The following is a 27,378-nucleotide window of genomic DNA, read 5'->3' as shown; positions in this document are numbered from 1 at the left end:
AATTTGGTTCACGGTTTCTCCATGACTTTTATACAGAGCTCTGTCAATGTAACCTTTTTGATCCACAACACATAGAGCTGCTGCCTACAATCAGGATTTCCCTAGGAGCAAGCTGTGAATCTTGACATGTTCCCCTCAAAAGGCACAATGATTTTTCACAACGTAGCGAAATCCCCAGAAGGACCGAAGATCAAACTCTTCTTTATGACTCAATAAGATGCAAATCCATCCCTCAAGAGAGTAAATGTGCTCTCAGTAACCAACTGTAGCAACAAACCAGCTCCTTTCATTAGCTGTACTCTGCTCCACAGCTGAGAAAACACATCTTCCGCTCTCCCAGCTGCAGAACGCACCTAGCTGAGACTCACATGACAGTAGGTGAACTTCTGCACACCCACTGTCCTGCATGTGCTCTGGCTCTTAAATAAGTAACACTTAGAGACAGCACACAAGGCCATTGCTGTCACTGTTCCATAAAGAGAAGGCATTCTCTGCCCTGTCCCTCCGGATCAAGTCAGGGGGGAAAACTGGAGAAGGAAGACTCCACAGCTCATTACGTATGGTGGATAAAATGCTAGCTCAAATTTACCCGTCACAAGCACACCATAGCTCTACCTTATACTTCAAGGAAATACCTCTGCCTTGAGTCACTGGCATTGCATTTTCTTCGTTACAGTAACTGTTCTCTGAATTTTTCATTTACAAAATTGTCAGCCCTCTGTGTAGCCCTGAGCATGTTATTACTGCTGGAATCATCCCAGATTTGCTACTTCTGCCCTTGACAGTGATCCTGAGTTTGCTGTGTTCTAATCTGAACAGTCTTCCTGTTAGAAGGAAGGGATAAGAATAAGCAGCACAAGAAGAAACAACTTCCCTGACCGCAACTTCTACCTACGAGGCTTATCTGGAGTAAGCCTGGCATGAACCAAAACCTTCGAGCTTCACTGCAGGACAGGGTGTGTAGGATCTCTGCTGCCAGAGGTCAGCCTGTGCCTGAACCTGCACACAAGAGCCATGGATACAGGATGAAACGGACATGTAAATAATACAAAGGTGGATGCATCTCCCAACAGAAACTGGTACCAGTATCACCAAATAGTCACCTCCTTTGCTCTGCCACCCCTTAGCCCCATTTCTTGATTTCCCAATCCTATGATTTCTACAAGCCATGGTGGAGGAGACAGGGTTTAGAAATCAACTCCACAAAGACAGGCTGAGTTAAGGATCCAGCCTCGTAATTTTGCACTGAGAAGTGTTCAGCTAATTAATCTGGTTGAGTATCTGCCCAGATATTCTTTGGTAGGAAGAAGAGGAACTCGAATTATTTCAGCACTCGCATACAAGTCCTCTCTCCACCCACGCCGGGAGACAATGGACTGCAGACAGAGCATATCTGTAGTAAGTGGACTGGATGTACCGTGAGGCGTATTGCCAATTACAAATTAATGAAGTCCAGAAAAAGCAACAATGATCAATCCTCAGGAAACAGTTTCCTCTCATATGGTGACAAAAGAAATCCTGTATCAGGGTTATTACATATACCAATTAAATTCTTTAGCTAAAGCAAAAAATTATTATTTTAATGGAGGAGAAACTAGAACATTTGGTTAAAATGTTCTCACAGAAATGTTAATTACCACAGGCATTAAACAAACGGAAATCAAAGCCTACCATTTGTTGAGCACTTTCAGAAGTTTTAATGCAAAAAATGTGCTGGAAAGAAACCTTCAATTTTTCCTCATGAATGAAAGCAAATCCCTGTAAATGAAGCTACATCTATCATGCTGCTAATCAGTCAGCAGCCGCAGATGTAATCCATCAATCAAAACTGTTCCTGCACAAACTTCCCATAAAAGATAATGGAATTAATTTGGTTTGTTGGATACCAAAATGTGAAAAGATGCCTGCTCTGCTATTTCATCTCAGAGCCTATCATTCAGAGACAACAATAATGCCAGATGTAACTAATAGAAGTTACCCTTGCAACACCTCCCATCTTCCACCCCGTGTTTGTTCTTCACTGATCCTCAAAGACCGTGGAGAGTTGTGCAAGAGAAGTTGAGAGCTGCTGTTTCCAGTTTTGGAAAGCAACTATCCTGAGCCTCAGTGGCTGGGCACAAGGCTGGGGAAGCCTTTGCCTCTCGGAGGCCAGTAAGTCCTTGAGGTGACGGGACAAGTAGGTCGGAGCCCGGCACACCCCCCCTACCCAGGACCTTTCATTGTATCTCCTGTAGCACACAATTATATGAACCAAACTTGATGCTGCCCAGGAAGATGTCTAGCTCCTACAAGCAGACAGATTCAGTACCCTCCCACAGAGGATCTGGATCAATCGTGCTTCGAGGCCTGTTTTTCCTTCAAAAGATGCCAAGGGCAGTAAAGCTACCTCATTTACTGAAGATTAATATCTAGAGAAGTGTTTCAGAGGAGGCATCGTACTACATGTTGGAGAAAGTCTGGTTCGTTTCTTCAGTGATGAGACCTGTTCTCTTCTGGGCAGCAAATTCATTTATAATCAACTTGAAATAGATTTAAAGCTATTTAAAGACCATCATAAAATGAAAGCACTGACTGGTACTTTGAAACTTATAAAAACAAAATATCTAGTATTAATTCTTGCTGACAGGTTTCAACATAAACAGATACAGAAACATAAATACACATATTTCTTGTACTCCCCTGGCACGTTTTTGCTTTCTAAGGAAGGTGAAAGTAACACACAACCCTTTTGTCTGCTGCACATGCGGAACCCTGGATCCTGGACTCCTTCCATTGATTTCAGTAGCTTTGGACCAGATCCAACTTGTCCGAGGTGTAACCTTAATTTGGAGAATAATTTCCTGGAGATAGGAGACATGGGTTTTTTTCCTGTGTATTGTACAGAATCTCAAACTGACATACTGGGCGATCACAGACAGAGCACTTGCTATGTGTCTAAAGACATATGCCCTCAGATGCACGCATGTAGTGCTTGTGTTCATAACGATTTGTGGTTCTGTACCATGCTTACCCTACAAACTAGGACGATATTAGAAGAGCAAGTCTTGTTTACTTTGCAAGTTATACATTACATTTTCTGTTACCACAGGAAGCTAGTCTGGTCTGCTGTGTAAATACGCAACCCATACTCCTGAAAATGTTAAGCTACTGATCATCAACAAATACAAGTAAACCCATGATAACTTGCAACTAAAGGCAGAACATTCAAAATTAAAAATCTCGGCAATCCAGAAACACTGATTCTACAAAATTTGGTTTTGTTCTAATGGGGAAACAGGCTATGTTTTTTTAAGATATCTAACATAATGGAAATTTTACTTTAACCGCTGCCTAGAAAAGACCAGGTCTCATCACTGAAGAAACCAACCAGACTTCAACATTTACAGGAAAAAGGCAGCCCCTTTCAAGTATACTGAAAAATAAGCTAGCCCCATATCCTTGAGTAAAATTTTGGGGAATTGAAAACAGTAATGTAAACTTTGCTTTTCATGTCAGGCAACACCCAGGTATTCCTCCAATGCCGGAGAGGGGATCCAGAGCAATCAACTGATAAGCGCACTATTTTTGCACTGAACTATGTACATGCAGGTACTCCCAGTAACATAAAATGCTGATTGAATATATTTTATATGTTACCTTATAGAAGTGCATATAATTTAAACAACAAGAATACTTCTTTTCCTTTCACAACATTTTGGTTTTGTTGAACACACTGACAAAGCAGTAAATTAAGTCTGATTTTCATTACAATGACCAATACTCCAAGAAGGCGGTATTGACTAGTGAGCACAGTTTGTTTGGTCTTGGTACATTAAAATATGCACATATGTGTTTTGGTCAATTTTCTCCTGGAAGGAAAGGAAACTATTTTATTTTCCAGCTGAAGAAATCCTACAACTGTAAAGATGATTTATGCGATGGGAAAGAAATCATTAATATAACGGAAGAAGAATGAGCTGATACTCCCTCCATGCTCGTTATACACAGTCCAGCGCATGACTGGCAAGAAAAATTAAGATGACAAAGTCACTAATATGCAAAAGATAAAGTATTAAAAAACAAACAAAACCAAACCAACAAACAAACCACCAAGGAAAGTAAACCCAAATGATCAGGACCAAAACACTCTCCTTCACAGTGAAAGGAGAGGTACTCCTGCTTTCCAGTCTCCTCTCAAATTCCTCCGTTAGCGCTTCCATGAATGCAGCCTCCGAGGCCGGGCTAACGCACAGCCAGCCGGCAGAAAGAGGCACCTGCAGAGAGCCTTCCTGTGGCATGACCCTGCCTCACCCCAGAATGATTTTACACACTTTGGCAGCCTGGTCAGACGCTCACACCCAGCTGACTGGTTTTGGAGGCTGGGAGAGGGAAGACTTTCACCAGATTTCCAATAACATAAAGGTACTACAACTTTGCAGAATCACTTCTAAAAGCAAGTTGCTGATACAGTGATCTTGGGTATTCAAAGGACAAAGAACAAGAACAGAACAAAGGGAACCATGAATATAAATTCTCTGAAGATCACAGGTTCAAGTTTAACTTCAGTTTTCTACAAGTTAACGTCATTGATGAAGCTTCCTCTACAGTCAATGGAGAGGTGGGTAAAATTTCATAGGGCAACTAATATCACTCATAATCTGGTTTAGGATGGATGGATTGGCCCATAGACACGAGCTTGTCTCTATGCACCATATGGAGACCTTACATGATTAATTACCTTATTTTCAGGAAGATAAAGCTGAAGAGCCTGTGATTTTTCAATTTGCAAAGGAAAACTCTATGGCCAACATGAATAAAATTTAGAGAATTGTAAGACAGACAGATAAACTGAAGGGGACATTCATTCACAAAATGTGGACCACAGAAGTCCAAAGGCCAATGAGCAGAAAGCAATCATTCCCCAGGAGGACAATTGGAAGAATCACAGCAGAGCTCTGAGAAATGATGGCTTCCATCATCCTAGCAGTTCCTGGTCATTTAGATGAACGAAGAAGGAAAGTGGTGCAAGTTCTCACAATTCTGCCACTCCTGTTTGACTTGTAAGACTAACTTTTATGGAGGGTGCAAGATGCGCATCACGATGGAGATGTTCCACTCCGTTCTGTAGGGTTGGCTACATTATACATTAATGTGATAAGGACCGTCAAGATCTGGGTCTTCAGTGCTTCCACGCTATTCTTATAGACCCAAAACTCTATAAATCAAATAAAACAGAACTTTGTTGCATGGAGACAAGACGAAGACACAGCCAATGATTATAATGTAACATACTATTACTATACACAGGCTACTGTCAGTATAGATTGACCATGTTATATACTGACCACTGCCTTCCATGTCCTGATATATAAGATTTCCCATTTGGGCTGTTTAACCAAAATAAATGCTCACTCTTAAAATAACATTAAGTGATAACTTTCCCCGTTACCTTCCAATGCGTACTACCACCTCAGCCTAGAGGCACTGGCTTTCCTTCAGCAGAGGATTTCAAGTTGTTTGACTCTACCTTGTTTATTTTGCACAAATGCTATTCCTTTCTTACAGATGGATATGATCTGCTGAAGACTTGGAACATTTTACCCCATAGCAAAACTCATTCAAAAGTACCATCTGTTCTTCCTGCAGGGGCACAGTAATGCCAGAAACTGTTTAACATTCCATAAATTAAGCCCATATAATGGATAGCTCATTGTTAAAGTGAATCAAGGAATCGTTTGGAACCCGATGACAGATATTTTGCTGGGATTTTGCCTTAAAAATAGTATCCAATATATTATTTTTGGTTTGCTTCTTTAATAACTTCACATACAACATTAAACAGCAAAGGCGCGTCACAATTAGACCATCTTAATGCCTGGCTTTATCCCCACTTCCATCAGTGTCAGCAGGGTCCCTTCTACTAACTTCAGCAGGGCTTGGACTGGGCCAATGGTTTAGAACAGACTCACTGAAAGACCAAATTCTGTTCTTATTTACCCTGGTATGCGTCTGTTGTATCTGTACTATAGACTTCCTAAGAGAATAGAATTCAATCTTCAAGTTTAAGAGCCATTAAAATATGTCCTATTTTATAGATGTTACTCTAATATATTACACACACACACACCATACATACACACACACACACCCCTGCTTCACTTACTGGTAAGAAACCCTAGCAAGAAATGAACGGCCATTTGCTGTTCCCTTCTACGTCCAAACGCTAAGACATGCGGAAGTTTAATCAATAAAAACGCTGGACATAAAATCCTGCTATGAGTATGTATCATTTGAGTCAACATTAAAGCAGCCTTCAGTTGCCATTCATACAGAGAAACCGCAGATTAAAAAAGAAAAAAAAAAAAAAGAAAAAAGCCTACAACAAAAAAGTAAAACACGCACAAAAGAAATCAATATTCCTTAATTGGAAAAAAATGGCACTCTAAAATCCTCCACCCAATCCTGGGACTCGAGTGGCACTCTGCCCGGTTCTCTGGGCTTCCTGGGGACAAGCAGTCCTCCCTAACATGCAACTCTTGTCACACGCGCCGGGAGCTGCGTGTGAGCTGTGCTCCAGCGGCTCAATGCAAAACTTACACTTCTTCACTCAGAAAACTACTATATACCGGAGCGTTTCAAAACCTGTTAGTGAAACAGAGAAGCAGATGACAGTTACACACTCTAAGCGATAAGAATTACCATCTAAAAATTGAGCTATTTAAGCCCACAAAGTCGTTATTTAAGACTACGTATGTAAGCGTATACAATTATTATCATCTCTGCATGAAACTCTCATATTGCTATAATAAAATTCGCAGAAGGAAAACACTTTTAGCCCAAGCATTACTATTCCCAGAGACAATGCAGATATTTTTCCATCACACCAGATCCTGGATGGTGGGGGAAGGGCAGGAGTGGCGGGGAGGGGGAAATGCAACTTGAGAAGTGGTAAGTGTGTCAAAATCTAAATTACTTGGAGATATTCTGCAGCACAATCATCCTTTATGCTTGTGCAGCTCGGCTCATATGGCTCACATTCAGCCTGTCACACTGAATCATTGCTACTTCTTGACTTACATTAACAAAAACAAACCTAACTTTTCGCTTCAGTATGTGAGGTAAAACGTTCTCCGAATTCTCAGTCAAAAGGCCACAAGCGGCATTCAAAATAATTGTTTTTTTAAGAAGCTCACTTCTGAGGAGCAGATGAAAAAAAAAAAAAAAAAAGTCCGCGAAGAACTGACTAACAGCACAAACACATGTGTTGCTTATGGAGTACTTTGCAAAAAAATCCGTACTGAAAAAGCTTTGTCCACGAGCAGAGTAGACACAGCTTCAGCAGTCTTAACTAACAAAGCAAATCTGCCCCTATCCGCAAAAGCCTTTAAACTGCAGCAAACAAGATATTTAACAAGAGTTTTAGAGTCTGATCAACAGTTAGAAAGTAAATCTAGAAAAGAAAGTACAAAATCAAAGAGAAACACAGCCAGATAGAATCTTTGCAACCAGCAGAACACAAGGCACAAAGCAAAGCCAGCACTCAAACAAAGTTATTTCACACTTCTCCCAGTAAATTTGCAACAAGCATCCTGTTAGGAAGGATTTCTGCTGACCTGTGGATGTGCAGCAATGTAGATGCAGTGAGTTTTCCTATCACCTTTTGTTCCCAGCCATGTCAGCTGTGCTCTGCTCCAAGTACTGCTCACACTCCCAAATCCCCACTTCCAGCTCTATCTTAGGAACTGCCCAGATTTTGTAGTGTAATCTGAGCAGGGAAGTACCATGTGCCTATGATATGGTTAATTCACTTTTTACCCCCTGCGATGCCTAAGGAAGCTGCTTCGCATTTCAAAGCTGTGCCTGCCACCCCCTGACCCAGGTACAGGCAGCGCAGCACTGGGGCTGCCTCCTCCACCCAAATGGGGCGGTTAATCAGCTCGTTCCACCTACCAAACCCTGGGATGGGGGATTCACTGGGCTGCCGAGACTCTTGCTCCCTCTCCCTGGAGTGCCCAGCGCAGAGGGGACCACAGCCCCCAGACCAAAGGGAGCCAGCTCCCCTTGCTCAGAGCAACCACCACGGTGCTGGGGCCATTGCCATCCCCACGGCCAATACCAAGGCTCTCCAGGGAGATGGCTCTGGGAAAGCCCAGTGAGGCCCCCCGAGACCCAACGAAGCCCCCTGAGACCCAACAAAGCCCGGGCATCTGGTCTGGATCTTTGGTAACGAAGACATTACATGGGGTGTGCTGCAAGACGCTCACCCATTCCTTTCCAATGTTGCCATCAGCTAAGCAAGAAACAATCTCAGTTTCTTCTGTTAACAGAAGAAAGCTTTCTACTACAAAGGGAAAAAAAAAAGCACCTCCAAACTTTCTTCTATTAATTCTTCTGTTAATATTATTCTATTGTTATTGAACTATTTCTACTTTGTATTTGCTTAATGATGAGAATACTACACTTCAGAGAGGAAGGAAGTGCCTCTTCTTCTCAAATTCTGCACAGGGAAGAGTTAAAGCAGTTGCGAAGCTGCCAAACACGCATACACCGGTGAAGGCACAGAGAAGGAGGGGTAGAGTAGTCCTCAAGTCCTGTCACTCCTACTCCTCCAGCCCCAACCACACCATCAGGTCCTAAGTGTCGCACACCAAGACCCAGGTGATGAACAACTAGCCCTGGGCTGGCGTAGGCTTTTCCTGAGCGTTTAGGTCTTGAAAAGGGTAAAGTGCACACCATCAATGGTTGCGCTATTCTCCAACTTTCTTGAAAACAAATTCGATGTAATCCCAATGTCAACATTGTCACTGTCTCAAACACTGCTAAATCCAATTGCACAGAGGGGCTGAACGAGCCCCACTTGGCAAAGAAAGGGGAGGTTTCTGTTCCTCTCTCTGCCAGCCCTGGGCAGATGGCAGGAGCAGCTTTTAAATAGCTGAGACAGAGCCCCTAAAAGAGATTAAAGGGGAGCAACAGTCAGGGATCTTGGAAAAGGAAGGATCTTAGACACAAAGGTGGCAGAAAATAGAAAAGCTTTGGGGGAACTTTAACTCCTGGCCAGAAGGCGGCAAAGCAATTTCATGTAAGGAGAGTGCTTTTTAAATTGTTGGTCTTGCGAGTAACACCTGCAAATATCTTGTGTGGGATTTCTAATGATTGTATTATGCATCTGTGGAGTTTTTCTCTCTTCAAACACTAAACCTTTGGATAAACCAGTTTATTCTAAAGCAAAGGTGCTACCTGTACCTCCCCTGTTGCGTAATTAGCTAAAACCCATTATGTTTGAAATCAGGACATGCGTAAGGTAAAATTAGAAATAACTAGAAAGATATAGGACTATTTCAGAGAAAAAGACACATTCCTCAATGATTAATTCAAGATCTCAGCTTGGAAATTTGATCTTGATCAGTTATAATCATGATTGCTTGCAAAAAAAGTAACAAAAAGGAAGTGAAGTGATCTCAAAGGTTAGGAATTACGGCCAAGAGACGTCTGGCAGTCTGCCTTTAGGTCCACAACTTGTACCTCTGCCAGGCACAGGCATCATCTCCACTGCACCCTGGGCAGTGGTCCGTGGTCCTCACCCCATTGACATGGGACTCTACGCTCCCCCACCCCTGATTCCTGCCAGTGACCCTCTGATTTCCATGCACCCCAAACCCCCCAGGTCAGGGCCAGGAGGCGAGGGCTGCGCAGCCAGGGCAGGTCACAGCTCCCTGCAGGAAGCCAGCTCTTCACGGCTTCATTTCATTAGCCTGTAGAACAGGCTGTAATTTGCTGAAATGATGATTAATCAAATCTTATTTTTCTCTAAGGCAGTTAATGAACAGCCAATTAACTGTCTCAGTAATTCTGAAATAACAAAGCAATACAAAAGTGACAACTAGCAGCTACTTAACAGCGCAAGCTAGCACCACAGCAAAAGCCAGTCCGGCCGAAAGGGCAGAAGATACGTGACTAGAAGGTCCTTTCACCCACATCATCCCAAAGCCAACATTTTTTTTTATGCTTCAGACAGTCCCTTAGAGCTCAGAGGCCCTGTACCGAGCACTGCACAGGCGCTGAGTGTGCCAAGTGTGGGTGCATCCCCACCCCCGCCCCTTGCTCCCGGGGCTTTGCTTTTTTATCCTGCACCCCGGGCTGCAGACACCCCCCTTCCCAGCTGCAGCTCTGCAAAGGCAACTGACCACTGCCTCCGGCCCGTCCCCTGTGCCCATTGCTGCTCCTCAGGCCTGCAAACGGTGAGGAGGGGCAGGGAGCACAGGCAGGGGACAGGCAGCTCTGGAAAAGAGGGCAGCACGCTGCTGCGGCAGCCCAACATCCTGCTGGAAGGGCCCGGGCATCCGCAGCCTCCACGTTCAGAAGGGCAGCGACTCTCTATCTTGTGGTTCAATTCATATCTTTTCCAGACTCCAAACAAATCCAGGAAAGCTTAATTTTGATCATATAAGTCAGGATAAGATGAAGATATATAAACACAACTTAGTACAGTACCCAAAAAGCAAGGAATGACAGTTTTACAAGAATCCATAATCTTGGTTTTTTTGAAGTATTTCTTCAGTGGGAATTGTGCTGGAGCAAAGAATGCAAAACTTACAAGCTTCCAAGAGGGGGTCATGTGAAATTACTCTATTTCGAGATTTTTCCAAATCACTAACATTTCGATTCTAAATGCACTTGTAAGAATCTGCCAACAAACTATTTGTCACCATCAAAAGAGGCAATTTTTTGCAGTTTGTAACTGTCAGGCTTAAAAAAAAAAGATTTTGTAGAGAACTTATGCCGTGTCTGCAGAAACTTCTGCAATCAACAGTGACATTGCAGATTTTTTCAAACAAAAACCGAATCCCTCAGAAAAGAACAAAGAACATCCTTTGTTTCAGACAAAGAATTTCAGGAGAAACCACAAAATGTTCAAGCAAAACATTAAACATTTGATTTTCCACCCATTTTGCCAGGAGTCTAAATTTTCCCATCGTTCTAATATCAGTGTCAGTAAGGAGGGGAGGTAGGTCAGAGGGCCTACACCCTGCAACTTAAAATCTGTGCTAATTAAATGAGGACAAAAACAGGATGCGATTTGCAGAACGCATTTTTTCTTCGTTAACATAGCTTTTCTTTTAATGAGGAAACAAGACCTACTTAATTTATCCATCAGGAAAAAAAAAAAACCACCATTGAAAAAAGCCGAGAAGTTGTTACTAGCATTATTACACAAATCCTGGGCTCCGCTCCTGCCGCCGTGCTTGCTGCAAACACCTACCTCTGCTTCCCATCCCCGTGACTAACATGAACGTCACGCGCTTTGCGCTCCCAGGGCTAGGGCCCGAACATAAGGGTGCTGCTGATGGCAGAGGTTACTTAGTCTCTTTAAATGAGTTTTAGAAAAGCAGACTTAAAAAGAAATGGAAAACATTTCATTTTAAACCCAGTGGAGACTACTTCATCTTCAAACACACGCATGCTTGCCTGACATGCTTCACTGCCTATTTTAGTGCTTTTTTTTCCAGCGCAAAGTTGTATCACAATCGTGGCAGCACCTGGAACCTTGGTTGCACGTTTAAGAGTACCACAGTGCCCACCACTGTGCTACTTCCAGCCTCAGACACAGGCAACCACAAACTACAGAAATGCAACCAAGAATTAGAATTCAATACGTGCTAATTTATTTTTTTCACTCTTTACAGAAGGAGAGATTTTAGTAAATGTAAGTATATACCAGTGAGTTTCCTTTTTTATCACTAGCATCTTAGTTCATTTTATTTTAATGTAGGAATAAGTGTGATACACTCTAGTTAACCTGTTTTCCCAGACTGAAGAGACATTATTACATGTTCATGTTCTTTTACACATCCTCAATATTCAGACACTTGCAACACCCCAGGGTATCGTGTAGTATGTCAACCCTTTGAGAAGAATGCAAAAGTCTTAATAAAAATGAAGAGAGACTGCTTATCACACACTCTTGCTATTAATCTCTGCATTTCAGAAAAAAACCCAAATTATTGCAAACATTTTCCACAGGACATATCGTTATGGATATGCAAGAAGCCATGCCAGGAACCAAACAGCAGGTCAGAAGGCAGGCTTGCATTTTTGCTTTTGCTCTAAAGGCAAACTGTTAGGTTTCAGAGCACACCGCAGTTCCTCTCACTGAGCAGATCCATTTATGCCATTTACCAATTCGGAACTGAGGGGTAGTCCCCCAAATCAATCTGCTCTCTAGAGTATCACATTATATCCTTTCCAAGCGGCCGTCCAAGTTCCATACGTTAATCATACCCAGTCTTTCAAGATCATCAGACGGTATGTTACACTGATTATATGACACAGCTCCCTGCGCGAGGCAGATTAGCTTAGAATAGGAAAACATGACATGCTACCAAATGTAAGCGTTCCCATTATGAAAACTGAGGAAGTAAAAAATAAGCCTCAACAGAACCTGGTAGAGCCACTGGGCTGCCCCAGCAGCTCAGTAGGAAAGATGTTCTCCTTCAATAATGACTTCATTAGGCTGTTAGCGAGGCCATGGTGACTACACCCCCCCTCAGCCACAGCTGTGCTGGTGAGCAGACCTCCAGCTGCCTGTCCTGCACCCACCAACAGCCCAGCCCCCTTCAGATGCGGCTGCTCCAGCAGCCTCTAACAGTCCTCCCTAATTCACTTCAGGAAGGAAGGAGACAAACCCCAAAGCCAGCAGGATTATCTTCAATAGTCTAATTAGTGGCTTGAGATAATCCACTTGATTTTGCCTAAAGCAATTTAGGAAGTGCTAATGTGAACGTTGGAGCCAGCAGATAGGTGGACTGCTACCTCCTGCCAAGAGGCAGTGACAGCAATGGGAGGCAGTGACAGCAATGGGAGGCAGTGACAGCAATGGGAGGCAGTGACAGCAATGGGAGGCAGTGACAAGGTACAACCAGTACCAGGGGAGAAAGTCTGGTAGTGGTCAGAGCGGTGGGATATCTCCACAACGCCCACCCTTAAGCCCAGCCTCAAGCGGTTTCAGAAGGTGCAGGTCGGGTCCCATAACTCTGTCTGGTAGAGTTGCTAGCATCTTCTCTGCCAGCTCCATTAAAAGCCAGTAATGCATTCTGCAAAGCAAAACTATATTAAAAATAAAACAAAATTGGGCTTCGGTATCAAACCTAAAATCTGGCAGCCTGTTCCCAGGCAAAATCCATCACGAGTGATACATTTGTGGAGGACAGCTGGAACAAATCCATGACATTTAATGACATGGTAAAAGCAAACAACTTTAAATCATTTGAAATACTACTGTGAATAGATGAAACTTTAAAGCATTCACATGTTACAATAATTAATCATGTCTAAACACTTGTTTTCAATTCTTAAAAAAAAATAAAAATCATCATTTGCAGAAGTGATTTTTTTTTCCCCCATTCCAGCCGTATGTTTAAAGTAGCGTTCTCCTGTGAAACGGTTTCAGGCTACACAACACTTCAGAGTTTTAAAGGTATTCTGTCTCTCTCCTATCTAAAGATTCATGACACCAGCAAAACAGTACTTCTCCGCCTTCCATCTTTCTCTCAGTAACCTGTCCTCCAAAGCCCAGTGCACAGTACAGAAAAGCAGAAGTTGCTTCTATAAAACACTTCAAATGGGATTGTCACAGAAACACAGACAGCAAATTGCCTTTTAATTTAAATGGGAATTCAAATCTCATAGGCACCCGCTCAGTCTCTGTCCATGCATGCATACCCAGTGTCAGCCTAAAGGCTTCACAAAGCCTCAGGTAAAAGACCAAGTCTGTCCTTCCATGGGTAAAATAGCTGTTCCGCCTGAACCACACAGACACCCTTAAGGAGTTCAGCTGGTCCCACTCCTGATGGCTGCCGCAGAGCACCAGTGACCTGTGAAATTTCCCAGAAAGAACTTTTAATGGGACCTGAGCTAAGAACTGGGGGATAGGTGCCAAGCTGAAATTATTTAGGACAGCACGAACATGAGTGTAAGGGGCACATCTTAAGCTGATTCTGTCTGACAAACGTGGTTAAGTTGATACTGGACAAACGGCTCAGCTCTCATTTAAGTGAAGCCTGGGGGACACACAGATGGTCTCTCCTGGACGTGGCTACAGCAGGAGTTGGCTGAAGACCAGCAGCTGGCTGGTAGTCCCCCACCGCACGTCTGGCAGGAGGGACAGAGAGAACATTCACTGCACTAGAGCAGACTCAGCTAATTTAGTCAAAAACAAAGGTGGTTTGAGCTAACCTGGCTGACTTGGCAGTGAGGTGGATTAAGAACACCCAGAAGACCCCTTCTGCCAGCCCCCTTCTGGGGATATAACCTTTGCTGGTTATATTCTCTACTTCCAAAAAGTCATGTATCCATGCCTCAGGAATTGCTTTCTCTCTTTCCCTCCATCACAAGTCTAGACAAAACCACATTAAGATCCTTCTTTGACTATACATGTACAGGTGTAAGGGGTTAGCAGTTACTAAAAAGTTTCGTGGATACAGGAAAAAATGAGCTCTTTGTCTCCAAGGTGTGTTCACTGAATAGAGTTCAAGAGTTAAAACCAGAACTGAACTAAAACAGCTTCATGCTAAGGATCAAAAAAAAAAAAAAAAAAAAAAGAAATTCCTACCAAAATAGGCAGAAAAGAGTTTAAGGTGAGAGGGGATACTTTTTAAACCTTCACTTCACAAAAAGGAGTGTGTGACATACTTCTTCATGACTTTTTCTCTCCAGGGTCCCCCAAGCCCAGAGCACCTCCAGACTGCAGAAGCAGCACGGCCATCCATTGTGCCTCGGGCTGGACACGCAGCTGTACCACGGTGGGACCGCCGGCGCAGAAGCACTTCCCACGCTCCCATCTCCACCCACGTCTCTACAATACCGGATTCCTGGCACCGGTTTGGACAGCTCGGCAGTCAGTGCCTGCCTTCATTCATAAAAATGAGACCACACTGATGAAAGCCACAGGCTCTAGTGCACCCAGCAATAAATGTCAGTGACATCTCCCAGTCAAACATTTACTTCCACAGCCGCCCCTACACGGGAAGCCTGGAGGTCACATCTGGACAATGAAGTCAGGGCGAGTTGCATGCGCGGACCAGTGACAGTGCTTAAACTTCTCCCTGATTTTGGATTCAATCCACAGAGTTCATTAGCAAACAAGACAGACAGGAATGTATGTCTTAAAGCAGACCAGGAGATGTAATTAACACAGCTTAATTTTCATGAATAATGTATTAGGCTTGTAATCTACAAGAATGAAAAGGTAACTCAAAGGGTCTGGTCTTGCTCTAATCATGTTCAGCAGGAGGAGGAGTGGATCCAGGCCACAAGTGAGCTGCAATTTCTTCATATCTAAGAGGGATATATGCTCATTTCAACAGTTTGATTTCTTACAAAAAGACCACAATAACGTAGGCAGGAGAAAACAAACCACTTTTTGGAAAGCCCCTTTCAGAAATCTCTTTTAGCTCCTAATGTATATGAACATGGAATCGGAAAAGGACCTTTTGGGATATTAAATCCAGGCCCCTATTATTAAAGGCAATATGTCACTTCCAGCAAAAAGAAAGGTTAATGTTATGTCAATGAGCTGGAAGGAAATCCAAATTTCTAATGCAAGAGAATGAGGGGAAAAGCTAAACAAAAGTGAATGCATGAGACCATATCAGAGCCTTATCCTAAACACATGGGCTGTTGGTACATCAAAGAGGAGATAAGAGGCAGAATAATTAAGAGTCAAGCTTCCTTCTGCCAATAGGGACCTGCAGACAACTGAGAAAAGAAACACCTCAGTACAGTTCAGCCCTGGGACGGGGGAGGAAGGTGAGCTCCCGGCAGGCACAGCCCTCTCCCTGGGCAGTGTGAGGCCACCTGAGATCACAGTTGCCCCAAATTCAAAGGCTCGTGGAAGGGGCAAGTGGCCCCCGGCATTAGCAGCAGTCTGGTTTCTTCAGGGTATGATGGTGAAAAGCCAGAAGGCAGCTGTAGGAAAGCATGTGCCCACTCTAAGTCTTTCAGCAACCACAAAAATCTCTGGATAATTTAAGGGACATTTCTGGTTTTGCCAGAAACCATTAAATCCCACCTCTTACCCACAAACTAGGGGAAGAAACTCCCAGGCATGGAAAAATTCCCAAAGAACGGTTTGAAAGAGACCAACATTGTAAACATTTGTCATCTCCCAGAATAAAGGAAAGAAGGCAGCTGTGAAAGACATGGTTGGCAGTAGGCTTCCTTTGGTTTACACGGGATGCAAAATCTAAGGGCACAAGGATGACAAGGAAGGACAACCAAGGTATCTTACATACCCAGCGGTCTCCATGCAGGCTTTGAGAATTGGGAGCAGATACCAGAGACTATAGCAATGAGAGCCACAGAAGTTCTTAGAAGTTCCAACCCACACAAAAAGGCACAAAAAGCATAATTTTGAACACAAAGTGAAAGCAGGTCACAGCCTGGAAATGGGAGGTAACCTACTGTCTGCTCCTGCGAATTCAGAGGAACGGACATCCACAGGGCTGGAGCGGTTCTGGCAGCGTGGAAACGCCCCAGCACTGTCCCTCCTGTTGTCGAGGAACTGTCCAGCAAAACAAAATATTTCCAAGAAGTGTAATAACAGGGCTATAATGGAATATAATGTAATAATGTATATACGTGTAATAACCAACCACAGAGATGGCAGTCGAGAATACGCCATCTCCTCGCTGGGCCGCTGCTCTATTGCAATCTACCACCAGAGCCAAAAGCCAGCCTGGGATGTCTGGTGAGCTTCATCTTGCGCATATGCAGGAGTGAAGCTACGTCGATGAGCACTTCGGTGCAGACTCCCATGTGCTCACGGGCCTCTACCACTGAGCGAACGGATCCTCAGCTATGCTCACCCAACCAGCCCTCAGGTACGTGGGTTATTGCTCTCCATGCCTGAGCGGGACAGAAAGCACTGATGGCACTGGAATGTCACCTTTAATGCCACCAGGCACCGTGGGGCTCGCTGCCCATCATTGCCCCTGAAAGGCTACCTACCATATAGTGCACCAAATCGAAGACAGATGGCTTCTTCCAGCTTCAAGTAGACCAGATCTAAATTTAGAAGTATATATAATGCCACATTATGCCCTAATGCAACTGAAAAGGTGCTAAAGTGGATGGACAGATGGATGGAAGGAGAAGAGTGAGAGATCTCTCCAATCACAGAAACTGATTTGAAATGAAAACGTTTTTCCTGGTATTTAAATACACTGCGAGGCTAGAGTTTACCTATTATTTCTCCCAGTATAGCTTTCAAGGCAGCTTACTGCAGCATGCCCAGAGCAGCAGTCCCACAGAAGTGGAATCCCTGAGGAGCTACCAGGGCTGAAGGCCTCAGCTGCTTTGCCATCGGTTTCTTGTCTTTACTGGAGAAGGTAAAGCTCCAGCCACCACACTGAATGCCATAAGTCCTGCTCAGAGCCTTGCCCATGAAAGAGAATACAATTAAAATAACAGGGCTGTTGAAGGATAAGGCAGCACTACAAAAGGTTTGCCAACACAGTAATGCCAATTAAGGGTGTGACTTTTGGGTGGTATTTTTACACCACCAGCAGCCCTATTAATGCTGGTGTAACTGTCTTCAAAGTGATTTTGAAAGTCTCCATTTGGGAAAAGAAACAGTTAAAAGACCCTTTTTTGGCCCCTGTAGGCCCCCTTCTGCCATTAGGGGAAAACCTTTCATATTATAAATTTTCATCTGTTCCACTGATAAGGGCGTTTTGTGTCCAGAAAGCTGTATCTTTCTCAGATAATTTTACACCCATTAACCACATACCATAAAATGTAGTTTTTCTTGTTAAATGCCAGTCAAACCAAGTTATAAGTAAAGCCACGTTTATAGGATGTGCCCATAGCCTCCCTCTGCAACTGAAAGGACAAGGATGCCTAAAACAAAGATGTTCCACGAGGAGGAGCAGGAAAGGAGAGGATTCAGGTGTGGATGGTCTGTTAGAAAACCACAGGAACAGATACAGCCTCAAGCACCACCTCTCTACTCATCACCTATGGGTGCAAAGAAACAAAACTCAGTACTAATATATCTCAGCAATAACAAGACCTTTTCCTTCAGGCTTAGAGAAAAAGCATGGCATCAGTAAGCTCAAAGGACCTCCCTCGCGGGTGGTACAGACCATGCGCCCAACCCCACCTCCTCTGGCCTTGCTCCCCGCGGGTGGCTCAGCTCTGGGCGGACCGACCGGCTCCAGCACAAGCCTTTGAGTGACAAGAGATAAGGTGAGGGGAGGTGTGGGGGCAGAGAACAGGCTGGCTCTCACGCAAGCCCCCAACACGCCGTGAGCGTTTCTGCTTCCAGGGGCCGATTTCTCCACCGATCCTGCAAGCCTGGTCCCCCAAATCTCCCCAACACAGCCCCCTGCCAGGGCAACAGCGCCTCAGCGTTCGCACCCAGCACCGCTCACTCCAAGAATCCACGCAGACCAGCAAAAACAGGCAGAAAGCATTTCTCTCGGTTATCCCACGTACTTTCTCCTCTTCCTTTCAAACTTCCCGTTGGTTTTCGTTAAGCTCACATGAGGCGAGCAAGCCTGCACAACTTGGAGAACGCATTTATGGAACAATTTTGCCAGATTTCCCCCCACCTCCAAATGACATTTGATTTGCAAACACTCCCACCGAACCGCAGGCTGCTCTCGCCTCCACCCAGGGAGTTGTTTTCAACAAAGCAACAGCTCTGAAACATCTACAGAAACTTTTTTTTTTCTTTGACAATTTGCCACTTTCAGAACGCCACCAAAAAAATCAAAAAGAAAAGGAGAAAGAGAAAACAGCGTAAGGAACCGTTTGCCTATTTGTCCCAGGAGCCGGGAAAGGGCTTTGGATCGCGTCCCCCGCACCGAGGGGCTGCAGCCGGCTCCGCTCCGCCCGGACCGGCACCGGGACCGACGGGCGTCCCGGGACCTCCCGCTGGGCTCCGCGGGGCCGGCTCGGCGCCACACCTCCGCGGAGCGGGGCGCCGGGGGCTGATCCGCGCCCGCGCTGCCCCGCCACCGCTCGCACTTACCGCCCCGCTCCGCGCCGCGCTGCTCCGCTCCGCGGGGGAAGGGGCAAGGGGACCCCGGGAGGCAGAGGGAGGGGCCGGAAAGCTGCGGCGGGGCTGACCGGCGGCGCGGGGTGTTTGGCTAACCTGACACCGCGGGCTGCCGCCGCACCGCGCTCCGCTCCGCACCGCGGCTGCCCGGCCTCAGCGCCGGCCGGCCGGGAGGCGAGTGCCCGCCGCCCCGGGGAGCCCGCGGAGCGGGGCTGGACACGGAGAAACAATGAGATCGGCTTTTCTGTAAGGCTCACGTGGGGGAGAAAAGTCTGCATCCTGGTGCCTGGGGGTTCCAATTAAAAAGGAAAAAGTGGGGGGGTGAAAGCCGAGCCCCACGCCTGCCGTGGGGCAGAGGTGCCTTACCGCCTGGGTTTGCCCAGGTTAAGCCCCCTCAGTCAATCAAAGGTGGCTTCGAAATTGTGCTAAGAAGCGCTTTTAATTTTCTTTCCATGCCACTGCTGCTTACTGAGATCTAAGTGGCCCCAAACTTACCTCGCCGTAAGCCACCACGGAAGCATATGGTGACTTTGATCCTAATCTTTACATCAAGAGGGTCCAGTTGCTACATTTATATGACAATAGAGACTGTTTATAGAAAGCCATCCTGGTATAAATTAGAGACAAGTCCCTGGGAAGAACAAAGTCACTGCAGCACTATGTCATCGAGAAAACATCCCTCAGAGAGCCTTAAGAATAACCCGGGGTGCCTTCTCCCCGCCAGGCAGCAGGGACCTGCCTGCAAGCGCCTCCAGCGCCCTGGCTCGGTCAGAGGGAGCCGGTCTTGCCCTGGATGTAGAACTCTGGGACCTCCCTTGGGGCACCAGGCTCAGCTCCCCTCTGCATTTCTGCCCCTTCAGCACAAGCTGTTTCCAGCCCTCACCCTGGCTGTAGGGCCAGCCCCAAACCTCTGCAACAAGCCCCAGGGCAGGCAGCGAAGGGAGACCCAGCTGGGCTGTTTGCACCCTGCCAAGCTCCTCTATCTCCTCGGGCATTCAGTTACGGGTGGAGAAGACCGACCAAACACCCAGCTGATGGGTGTAGCAGAGCCACCGTGGTCTGGCCGCTGGCTTTGCCTTTCCCAGCAACCACGGGACGGAGCAGCGTTGACTGCTGCATTCAGAGGTGGTGGCTCCCCACAGCGCCTGGTCACCTTCTATCGCTGCCACCCTCGGGGAGAGGTTCCTCATCACACCCTCCTCCTCCTGTGCTCTCCTCTCCTCCTCGTCGCAAACGCAGCTCAGCCCAGTCCATGACAGTAAAAATGCAACATGATCAGAGAAACTTCTGGGCTGCCTCTGACTTTCAGCAGCTCCCATTCACAGACAAGTCTGAAATCTGCACAGACAAAATGTGCGTACAATTACGGAGAAGTAGCAGGGTAAGAATTTCCATTTCTGAATAATGTGGTATCCTGTCTCTGACACAGCCAAAGCTTGGGAAAGTGGGACTGTCTTATTGTGTGATGTTGCAGTGCATGTGGGGAAGGGGTTTGCTGCCGATCGCTGCTGGACACCCGCAGGGCTAGACCAACTATACAAAATTATTGTGTAACTTTACCCAGAGAGAAAAATGCTATTTACTTTGTGAGGAAACAATCAACCCTCCAAAACTGATCCTACACAGTCTTGACTTCCATCAGAAGGCAAAAAGAAAGCATAGAGAGAGCAGAGGACTCTGATTTCTCTCTACTTCTGCAAACATGCGATGTGAGCACTGCTGCTCTGATACGGTCTACTGGAATCATCTGGTGACAGCCCATGAGTGCCACTTGCTGTCACCCAGCTGCGCCATGAGTAGATGGGAAGCAACAGAGCCAGCAGTAACGCTTCATCTGGGCTTTGCACGTTAGGTTTGTGGCTGAGCTGGGAGTGAGCCCCTGTCTGCCAGCTCCACACCCTGGGCTCCGAGTCACGCGTGTTTGAGGAATACCAGGAGAGACCACTGGAGTCAACGCCCGGACTGTAATAAAACTAAAACGGGAATTACAAGAGACTCCCAAAATCACTCCATCAGTTTCTGCTGTTGAAGCCGTGATGGCCTTGGCAAGGAAAAGTCTGTAGGTAGGGGTATAATCTCTCATCAGACCAATTGACACACATGGAGAACACTTAAGAAGCTTTCAAGCACACAAATCCATCCTCAGATCTAGGAAGGGGATGCAAGCTGCACCCCTCATTCCGTTAGATCTTCAACTTGAGGTTTCCTCTCCCTGAAACACCCATTGACTGTTATCACCATTTTTGCTCCACCAACACAACCAACACAGGCAGAGGCAGCAGGAGATCCTGACAGCCAGGCACGTTAAAGACAGAAGTTAAAAATCCTTGTCACCCCTTGTACAATAGCATTTCCAACGCCCTTGCTATGCCCAGAGCTGAATGTGTAGCAATGGCGGGCTTCAGGAGGAAACAACCACAGACTTGGTGTTTGTTGGTGCACCTTTGGAAGGAGAAAGCTGGGGGGAACTCCTGCACACGGGGCTCGGTCTTGTGTCCAGCAGCTGAGGATTGAGCTGAAGGTGACCAGTGGCACTGTCAGAGTGGATAACTGTGACGCAGACTGTACCCTACTCTGCCAACGATTTCCTGGCATATCACCAGGACAAATCAATTCATCCCTCTACGTACCATTGTAAAACAGCAATAACCGATACAACATAGCCCCAGAGGACTGTAGAGGATAGAAACTCCTCAGCACAGCAGAGCGAAATGATGTTAAGAACCTGCCAGCTCAGCTCTCCTATACCTCACCACAACACTACTCACCTGGGTAATCCCAGGAAGTCCTAAACCTAAATTGAAAGTTGGGAGTCCTACACTGGTCCTCAGGCAGTGCTTTCACTCAATTTGCCTGAGTAAAAATATGTCTCAGAAATACAGTAACTTTTTTAACATTATAAGATCCCTTAAAATATTTGGCTTTGGCTCCAAGTGATACTGAAGAACTAATACATCTAGGATTTCATGAAGTGAAGCTAAATGGAAATATCCATCATGTCTGAATGAAAGAAAACTGACAAAAACCCATTGTTTGGGGACTGAAAGGGTAAGGCAGGCCGTGTGAATCCACACAAGATGCAGAGCAGCCATCGTTACTGGTGGGATTAGCACGTACCCACTCAGGGACTAGCTTTGGAAAGCAAAACCAACTCTTTGGAAGTCTGACTTAAAGAGGAAAAATGTTCCTTTGAACTTTCATTCAGCCATTTTTTGCATCTCAAGCACTCCTGAAACTCTGAGCTCTGCACTGGGCATCCAAGGGGAGAGGGGTAGCACTGCCTCCTTCCAAGAGACAGGCAGGAAACCTGGACACATAGAGAAGCCTCTGCACACAGTGTAGTTAGTCCTTGAGAACTTGGCCCACTTAGAAGCAACTGGAGCTTTTCCAAATAAAAGCCCCAAAGAAGAGGAACCAAATGAGGGGAGAGAAAATGTGACATTTCGGAACTGCAGAGCTAACACAAAAAAAGCCTTTAGCATTTAGCAACAATTTCCTAATTGCAGGCCGGTGGGAACCACGCCACCAGCATCCTCTACCCCTTTTTTTCCTGCCACTGTAAATTGTAGGAACTCTTTTGCCACATCTGTTCCATGACTCTCTCTTCCACATGGCTATGGCATTCCCACTTTAAAGCAGTGCTACTCTGGTTGAATAACCACGGAGCAGGGCTGAACAACTGTCAAGCGTGGGCAGACTCAGACTGAAATATTTTCTCACATGTCCTCATCCAACCACAGTTTTTCAGAGTTTGGGAAGATGTCACAAAGCAACAGAAAACAATGCCTACTTGGCCAAAGTCAGGCCATCAACAGCATGCCTTTTATTGCAGTGTACAGCTGAGAAACCTAAGAAATGTATAGCTCACACAGGAGAAGCTTTTAGCAGACGTTCCTGCTTTGAAATACCAGAGAGTCAATATTCTAACACGTTTCAAACAAGAGAAAAATTGCACCATTTATAGGCTAGCCCACTCCAAGCAAATCAATTACAATATATGTCCACCCTGAACCCAGTGGAGAAAAGCTCATACTGTTCTGGAGGTTTCTGATCACCAGGACTTGCAAAGATTTGCTGTGACCTGCATGGTTGAACTCTTAACAGTGGAAAGTTAAAGAAACAGCTTTACAAGAGAAGATTCCTGTGGTGCTGGATGAATGCAGTGTGAAAAATACCTACTCGGGCAGTTTAGGAGGAAAACAGCATCGCCCTTTCTTTATCATCAGCCAGTTTTTCTGCAGGTATTTGGTCAAATTCAATACTCTGCTGTACCCATTCAGTGCCCTTGGGGGAAATAAAGTCGTACACGTGAAACACAGTAAAGCATAATTCTTTAAGCAAGGAGCAAGTGTGCCCTACAGTGACTTGCTGTTAATTTAATGTACTGACAAATGAAGAGCACTTATAAGCAGCATTTGATAAGGTATTCTCTCAGATTCCAATATTTTACTGCAAGTGTCTGAGAAATGTACCCAAATCTAAGATCAAAGGGCTCCACGAGACAAATGGCAGGAAAATTATCTTCATCTTAGAAACTATTCCTTGTTCTCAAACCTTTTCACCATCAATAAGCATGCAAAGGAAAGTGTGGCTCTCAGAAATCAGCACTCTGATGCCAGCAAATGTCGCCTCGTCAAGGAACTTGGATTGGAAATGCTGCCGAGACAAATCCTCTGCCAAGGGGAGCTCTTCCTTTACTCCATGCCACAGAAACAGGTATAACATGCCCTCTTCCAGGGCTTGTTACCTTCATTTCTGTCACATGTAAAGTTCCCAAGAAACCCCAGGTGAGCATGTCAGACGCACTTTAGTTTGGACTGATTTCTGATTACGCAGTAGTGGCTAATATCTGACACCCACCCAAATGTGCAGTGAGCGGGCAGAGTTGCGTTTTTCCCCCGCCACTGCTGTTGGCATCACCCAGTTCCTCCTGGCCATCCCAGTTCCTCTCACAGGATCTTCTGTACCTGAACATTTTGTGAGTAAGGACGTCGAGGATGCAATTGAAACAAGTTTCTTTTTATCGTTTTCTCTTTTGAAAGAGTTCAGTATTGACCTTGAAAGTCTTCAAAAAACACATGAAGCTTTAGCTCTTTTTGTGGTGGACGAGCTGACTAATGCAGACTTTTAAAATGCACTTCAGATTTGCTGGGGCAAATTGCATGTAGGTTGTAAACAAAACAAAAACAAATATCCAAGATAAGAATGACCGCCAACATGCTGCATCATGTGAAGCTACCCTCCAAGAAATGCTTCGCGTTACAATTCTGAAACATGCTCTTAATTTAAAAAGGATAACAGTATTGAAATGTCATTTCAGCAGAACATTACAAATATTTAAGGTTGCTAACTAGAACCTAGAGCCCACGGGCTTGTTCTGTGTGGGCTCTTTTTATGTGAGTTTTTGCACCCACATACAGCTCCGCTAACGTCAGCAGGGTTCTCTGTGGGTGCAGAGATCTGTCAGCACTGCACCCAGCCTCGCTGGATATAGCAGGAGGTAGGATGGCAGGAGAGCAGCCAGTGTGAAAGCCAGGATGGCTACAGGTTGCAAGAAGAAATAAGCAAGGGGAAGTCTGGCAGCCAGACCCTGAGCAGGGCTGAAATGCCCTGTGAAGCTGTGCATGCTCTGCATTGCTGTGCTTCTAAGGAGCCACTCCAGTTTGCAAAGTCTGGAGTCCTCTTACAGTTTTGTCCCATATTGGTGCATGGAACAAATTAACGTCACAAGACAGTCATTCGGCTGGAGCGCACTTACTGACAGGGCAAATAGGTGACAGAGCCCAGAGCAATCAGAGCAAAAGAGGAATTACAGATTAGGGCATCTCCCAAAGGACGTCGACTGAGCAACTGGCAGGCAGCAAAACCAGGAGAGGGACCAACAGTGAAGGAAGCAGAGGGCCCCTGTTTGGTGACATTGGACCATTGCTTCTCCCGGTCCAGGTCCAGTTAGGATCTTAGGACATGGGCGCAGAGTGCTCTCAAGGGACAGGACTGCCACTGCTCTGCAGCCCGAGCAGCAGCCCCACCAGCCGCACAGCGAGGAGGAAGGGCAGCAGCCACCTGCCAGGGAACGAGAAGGGCTGAAATCGGGGAGGCTGCAGGGACATGCAGCCAGCCCCAGGCAGAGCGGTGGGGAGAACTTTAAGCTCTCCCTTAAGTTTCTGTGGGCTTTTTTTTTTTTTATAATCCCTTGCCCTTTCAGTGCAAGCAAAGACTTGCCAGGCTTTTAACCTGAAGTAAATTGTATCTTCTGTCATTCCTTTACTTAGCTATTTAGTTTACATACCTCCCAACTGCTGAATTTTACCTGCTTATCTTCTACAGCCAGGAGCTTTTCCCTTTGTGCAAATATTTCTGCTCACAGCAGTGTGGTGGCTCATATATATATGGCCACTGTAAAACTAGTAGTTCTTCTGTTTGCTTCCAAGACAAGCATGTATCCATCTCCTGCTGCAGTATCTTGTAGCCGTCAGAAGGAGCTGCTCCTGCTGGAGTCAGCGTCTCGTGCATGCTGCCTGCGCCACAGAACTCCCAAAAATGGCCTATGTGTGTTTGCCTCGGCACAGACAGCCCTGCAGGCAGGTTCTTCTGCACTCATATTTCTGCTCTTGTAAAACCTGGGGTTCAATCCCATGTCCACAACATTAGTTCTCTGGATGCTTTTTACACACACCAGCCTATGCAGGATACCCTTCTTTCCTTTCCAAACTATACGTTAATTTTGTAAAGGTTTCATTCTGGGTGTGAATGTTCCCATCTAAATTCCAATCTCAAGCTCGTCATCCCCATAACACACTCCATTACTAACCCAAAATGAGAAGATTGTGTCTTCATCCCTGAAATGAGGTACGATTTCCATCTGCATTTCACTGCACGGCAAGTACCATTTCCCAAGTTTCTGCTTTGCTATCTGGAGCTGCCCACTGCCTTTGCCCACTCCCCAAGTTACCAGAAAATTGCCAGAAACATACAGCCCTTCAAAACCAGGCAGAATCATAAATAAGAGTACTTCTGTCTCATCTCTAGCACTCAACAAATGCAGAGGGAAACACTGTTTACACCTTCCGCAGTTCTCCACTCTGCAGCAGGATCTCAAATCCCTGCAGCACTTTACATCGCCCTGTTAATGGAGGCTGCTGCTTTGTCTCATCTGCTCCAGATGCTGGGCGTCGCTCAGCCCTCACGCAGGACGCGCACCCAGGAGTCCGTTCTAACCAGCACCTGAACTTTTGTGAGGAGCCTGGTGTAACCCCAGCCACAGTGACACATAAGACTAAAGCAGAGATGGCTGCTCCTGATGAGAGCTTTCCAGCTCGGCCCGCACAGGCAGAGACCCGCTGCCAACGGGTGCGGGTCACTGGCAAGAACCTGTTCATTTGGGAGGTACAGCATGGGCTCATTTGACAAAGTGTGTCAACCCTTTTAATTACTTGACATAGATCATTGTTTTCCTCTGGTGGATGGCTGAAATAAAAATGTTTGCATTGAGGCCAAGAATGCCGAGCCCAACCCCTAGTAACATCCTGCGTTCGTAATAAATACCTACGATACAAATAAACCACCCAAAATGGCTATTTCCCCAGATGTCACAAAGTTAACGCATACGCAAGTTGCTGTTTGACTCTGCCTGCTATTCTGAAGAAGCATGACGGGCAATTCCTTGCCGCAATACCTTTCAGTAGCTATTAAAAGCCATTATCACTAAAGTACCCAAGAAGCTGCCAGAGCTGTGACACGCTGCCAGGCTCTGCCCCCAGTAACACACCAACGTGGGGAGGGACACGGTACAGCCTGCTTTTACCACTCAGTCTGTCTCTTGATCCCACCAGGCGGTGGTGGCCGCCAGCACAGAAAACTAATTTTCAATTTTTTCCCTCCAAAGCGATTCTCTAGTAAAAGCACCAGCCTCAGGCTTTCATCACCTTTTCCACAGAAAACTAACCTTATGTTAAAATAAACCAATTGGGTTAGAAACTAACCTACTAGAAACTAACCTATTAGTATGCAATTGTCATTGCTGATTTCCTTGCTTGTTTTAAAATGCAAATGATCCAAAGAAACAAGTAAAATTGTGTTTTGACTGCTGTGGGGAAACGGGTGACTGTCACCAAGTGCTAGCAGACCATTCTCTCCTCCAGTCAGGAACAAGGCCTCATATTAGAGGCTTCCCAAATTGGATAAGGTGTGGAGCTAATAAAAACTTGAATCAGCCTAGAGACCTGATGATTAAATCTTGGAAAGCTGAAGGCCATGTGAGCCGGTTAGTACTGCCTTCTACTGTGGTGGATCTCTAACAGCATGTGAAAGTTATCATCTAGTGAGGCAAAACATCCCTGTTG

General features: G+C 45.6%; 1 protein-coding gene across 4 annotated transcripts in view; it reads right to left on the bottom strand.

Annotated features, from left to right (window-relative positions):
• Positions 1–27,378, bottom strand: part of FBLN2 (fibulin 2) — a 123,041-nt gene that overhangs the window by 94,922 nt on the left and 741 nt on the right. The window contains exon 1 of one of the 4 annotated variants that reach the window (XM_074602743.1): positions 19,133–19,258. The exons of 1 other annotated variant lie outside the window; for it this stretch is intronic. The gene's annotated coding sequence lies outside the window, so the exon portion shown is untranslated. Of the gene's footprint in view, positions 1–7,592; positions 7,707–19,009; positions 19,259–27,378 lie in introns of those variants that run through there. 2 more of the 4 variants (XM_074602739.1, XM_074602744.1) reach the window with 2 other exon arrangements.

This window comes from Larus michahellis, chromosome 10, assembly GCF_964199755.1.
Source record: "Larus michahellis chromosome 10, bLarMic1.1, whole genome shotgun sequence".
NCBI classification, from domain to species: domain Eukaryota; kingdom Metazoa; phylum Chordata; class Aves; order Charadriiformes; family Laridae; genus Larus; species Larus michahellis.
This window is presented reverse-complemented; position numbering and strand designations above follow the sequence as displayed.